Source organism: Schistocerca cancellata, unplaced genomic scaffold (assembly GCF_023864275.1).
Source record: "Schistocerca cancellata isolate TAMUIC-IGC-003103 unplaced genomic scaffold, iqSchCanc2.1 HiC_scaffold_754, whole genome shotgun sequence".
In the NCBI taxonomy this organism is placed as follows: Eukaryota; Metazoa; Arthropoda; class Insecta; order Orthoptera; family Acrididae; genus Schistocerca; species Schistocerca cancellata.
In genome coordinates, this window is record NW_026046765.1 from 4,666,339 (window position 1) to 4,671,172 (window position 4,834).

At 39.9% G+C, this 4,834-nt stretch overlaps 1 non-coding gene across 1 annotated transcript; it reads right to left on the reverse strand.

Moving 5' to 3' along the window:
• Nucleotides 1–3,412: 3,412 nt before the first annotated feature.
• Nucleotides 3,413–3,486, reverse strand: Trnat-ugu (transfer RNA threonine (anticodon UGU)). The gene has a single exon. It is a non-coding gene; the product is annotated as a tRNA-Thr (tRNA).
• Between the last annotated feature and the right edge of the window lie 1,348 nt (nucleotides 3,487–4,834).

A 4,834-nucleotide genomic window follows, 5' to 3' on the forward strand; every position in this document is an offset into this window, starting at 1 on the left:
AAATACAAGGAGAGAAAGGCTATTTACAATTTGTACAGAAACCAGATGGCAGTTACAAGAGTGGAGGGACATGAAAGGGAAGCAGTGGTTGGGAAGGGAGTGAGACAGGGTTGGGGCCTCTCCCCGATGTTATTCAATCTGCATATTGAGCAAGCATAAAGGAAACAAAAGAAAAGTTCGGAGTAGGTATTAAAATCCATGGAGAAGAAATAAAAACTTTGAGGTTCGCCGATGACATTGTAATTCTGTCAGAGACAGAAAGGGACTTGAAAGAGCAGTTGAACGGAATGGACAGTGTCTTGAAAGGAGGGTATAAGATGAAATCAACAAAAGCAATGTAGTCGAGTTAACTCGGGTGATGCTAAGGAATTCGAATAGGAAATGAGACACTAATAGGATTAAAGGAGTTTTGCTATTTAGGGAGCAAAATAAATGATGATGGTCGAAGTGGAGAGGATATAAAATGTAGACTGGCAATGGCAAGGAAAGCGTTTCTGAAGAAGAGAAATTTGTTAACATCGAGTATAGATATAAGTGTCAGGAAGTCGTTTCTGAAAGTATTTGTATGCAATGTAGCCATGTATGGAAGTGAAACATGGACGATAAACAGTTTGGACAAGAAGAGAATAGAAGCTTTCGAAATGTGGTGCTACAGAAGAATGCTGAAGATTAGGTGGGTAGATCACAAAAGTAATGAGGAGGTATTGAATAGAATTGGGGAGAAGAGGAGTTTGATCCCCAGAAGAAGGGATCGATTGGTAGGACATGTTCTGAGGCATCAAGGGATCACTAATTTAGTATTGGAGGGCAGCGTGGAGGGTAAAAATCGTTGAGGGAGACCAAGAGATGAATACACTAAGCAGATTCAGAAGGATGTAGGCTGCAGTAGGTGCTGGGATGTGAAGAAGCTTGCACAGGATAGAGTGGCATGAAGAGCTGCATCAAACCAGTCTCAGGACTGAAGACCACAACAACATCAACAACAACTGCTCCAGCGTGAAACAAGGAAAATGTCTAAAAATGAAGACAGTAAGAAACTGTAGAGAGAAAAGCATGAAGTAGCATGTTCCAAAAACTATAATGGCTCAAGTGGGGGCACGGAAGCTGCTGCAATGGTGAGAATGTTCTCCAAAGCTGAGGACCAGTACGTTGTTAGATATACTAAAGAATTTCGTGAGGGTATTCCCCTTTGTTCAAAGTATAACAGACAAAAATCCATACAATACAGCACTAGAAAAGTTGGAATGGAGAGCCGGATCAAGAAAGCTAACAGACCAGTGTCTTTCCTGCAAATACAGGCCAGGCAGAATCGGAGAGGTGAGAAGAGAAACCTGGAGGATGAGGAGTCTCAGTATGGAGGACTTTAAAATTGACGTAAGCTTATTACGTGCAGAAGTATGAGAAGAAAACATTTGAATCTCATTATCTCTGTTTTATATTTTTTATGTTATTAGAAGCCTTTTCTCAAAACGTATGTGCGCATGTGCTATGAAATTTTCAGGAACTGTTCACAACGTTCTGAGGTCTCCTTGGATCTAAAAGATACGAGATCCTGCAATTACATTTGGTTTTTAGATGACAGTATGTAGAAATAAAAGTTATTTTTTGATGTGCAAAATTATAAATTCTGTTAATGATAAAATTTGTACAATTAGTAACTGTATTTCAGTGGTCTTATAACCTTATCAGCATACTACTATAAAATTTTGAGATTAATTGCATCATTAGAATTTGGGTTATGGCATTTTATAAAAAAGGTATTTAAAAATTAAAAATTCAAATTTCCGGCAAAATATTAATCCTGCATATTTTATTATATTTTTCCTTTAAAACATGGATCTTTTGCTTTACACATACAAAATTTTAGATTTTTACATTAATAAATACGGTTCTAACAGTTTTGTAGATAAATGTTTACATTTTCCGTTACATCCCCCCCTTAATGCATTCAAGAACGAGCTAGGAAGCACTGTATGCTTTAGTTGGCCTTAAAGCTTAAAATCAGATCTTTCTTTTTTTAATTCCTCACATAACTGTGAAAAAAGTATCACAGTATTACTATTTGTAAAGTGTTCGACTGTTTTTTGTAAACTACTGTTCCAATATATGCAGTTTTGTTAATCCAGCACCTTATTACTGCCCAACCAGCTCTCTACCACCTCAGCTGCAGTCTATCTGATGGTGCTGATGGCGACAGCAGAAACGAACGAAATCGTATGAGGTCGTTCTGCAATTCTGACTTCAAGGAATCCATTGGTTATAAAAGAGGTAAATAGAAAATATGGCTGAAGACGCTCGAATTGTAATTGGAATATAGACTACTACTGAAACCTTATGTTTGAGGATGCAAACAGTCAAACGATTCATGCCTTACTGATCACATGCATGTTGCACTACACCTATATCTGCGGCCTAATTTAAATCTATATTCCGCAAACCACGTTATGGTGTGTGTTGGAGAATTATTTGTGTACACCGTTTGTTACCTCACGTTTGAGCCGCTAAAATTCCGTGGGAAGAGTGATTTTTGGCAAGTAGCCTTGTGAGCCCGAATCTGTCACATTTAGCCTTCGTCGTCTATTCGGCAGGTTTACATAGGAGGAAATAATATGCTGCTTAACTTCTAGGAAAGTACGATCACGGAGACTTAATAGTAAATCAGGGCGTGAAGCGCATCGCCTTTCTTGAAGTGCCTGCCACTGGAATCTAAATCTACATCTACATTTATACTCCGCAAGCCACCCAACGGTGTGTGCCGGAGGGCACTTTACGTGCCACTGTCATTACGTCCCTTTCCTGTTCCAGTCGTGTATGGTTCGCGGGAAGAACGACTGCCGGAAAGCCTCCGTGCGCGTTCGAATCTCTCTAATTTTACATTCGTGATCTCCTCTGGAGGTATAAGTAGGGGGAAGTAACATATTCGATACCTCATCCAGAAACATATTCTCTCGAAACCTGGGCAGCAAGCTACAATGCGATGCAGAGCGCCTCTCTTGCAGAGTCTCCACTTGAGTTTGCTAAACATCTCCGTAACCCTATCACCCTTACCAGATAACCCTGTGACGAAACGCGCATCTCCGTTACACATCGTGCGTGCTAAAGCTAACTATGACGAAACGCGCTGCCTTCCTTTTATGCTCTGTATTTGCACTACAGTCTTTTCTAGCATAGTTCCTAGGCAGATTAAATTACCTGAGAATTCTTCCAATGATGATCACTTGAGCTTTTGTCTTTCTTCCCGTTATTTTTCGTGGTCGTTCGACTCTAAATCGGTCTGCAGGCATGTTCCCAGATTTATAGCATAGTAGTGGTAGTTGTGGTAGTAGTAGTTTTATTTGAAATTACAACGAAATGAACACCCATAGATGCTTACAGGCGTTGACATACGTCAACGGGGACAGATGAAAATGTGTGCCCCGAGCGGGACTCGAACCCGGGATCTCCTGCTTACATGGCAGACGCTCTATCCATCTGAGCCACCGAGGACACAGAGGGTAGCGCGACTGCAGGGATTTATCTCTGGCACGCCTCAAGCGAAACCCACATTCTCAACCTATTGTCCCGCACTACATTCGTAGTGCCCCCGCCCATTGTACTCATTACTCGCGGCGCGTTGCTGATTCCCGTAAGAGTTCGGGCACTGTTTGTGCATTCGCACAGAAGAAGAAGATGGTCAAGTGGACGGTGAGCGTTAACTGTATATATATACTAAGATGGTATGTGTTCTTTCGTACATGTCCGAAAGAACACACACCATCGGTGACCATGCAGCTCGTTAGAATGAAATTACAATGAAATGAACGCCCTTAGCTGCTTATCGGTGGGTCGCTTTTACAAGGATATTGGATAAATCATGTTATTATTATTTAAGGAGAACAAAAGTAACATAAGTCATATTTACAGGGTCTTACATACCTACGGGTCAGGTCTGGCAAAGATGTAGCCTGTTAGTCGGTCGTGACCTTATAGTAGGAACCATTCCAAAATATTTCGGAACTAATTTATGGAAACGATTAAAAGCCTGCATCAGGACGTCCAGATGAAGACAGGAGCTCCCATTCTGATTAAAAGGAAGCCACTCCGCTTAAAACAGCGCTAAGTTACTGTACTATACTCTTTGGCATAGAAGATATTTCATAATGTAAGGGGAGAGTGCTGCACTGCCCACTCCTTTTCTCTTTACTAGTGACTGCACTCACTACAAACACTGTATGCACATACCGATTCATAAAATAACTCTACACACCCTATCAACAGACATCAGGGCTATAACGGTGATATTTTTAGTAATACAAACCGCAGAACTTCGAGATTAATGTTTGTGCAGAAAGAAAATAAAGAGTGAAAGTTTTATGTTAAATGGGATATATTTTAATATCATAATAATTATTTATGAGTGTGTTGCTCTTTTGAAAACACCAGTCTGTGTTAACAGATCCTTCACTGTGTCAAATTTATTGCTTAACCAGTATTTTTTAAAACTGTTTTCACGCTTTGTGCTTTTCTCTCGTGGGAAAATAATTCTAAATCCAAGAATTCTGTGTACATGTTAAGAGCACATAACTGAAAGGAACTTGCTGTTACACTCTCATGACAAAATTCTGACCTGCTGATGACAATCTGTTTGCACCTATGTTTGGTGTTCATACCACTTCATCAGATTATCAATATTCATTCCTATAAATTTAGTGTTCGTTACTCAGCCTATAGAGGTGGCATCTACATTTAATTTAACAGTGTCAGTTCTCCCCTAGCAACAGGACGTCTTGGCATTTATTTTCTTTATATTTAATGCCATTCTATTCATTATTTACCAACTATAAACTTCCCTGAG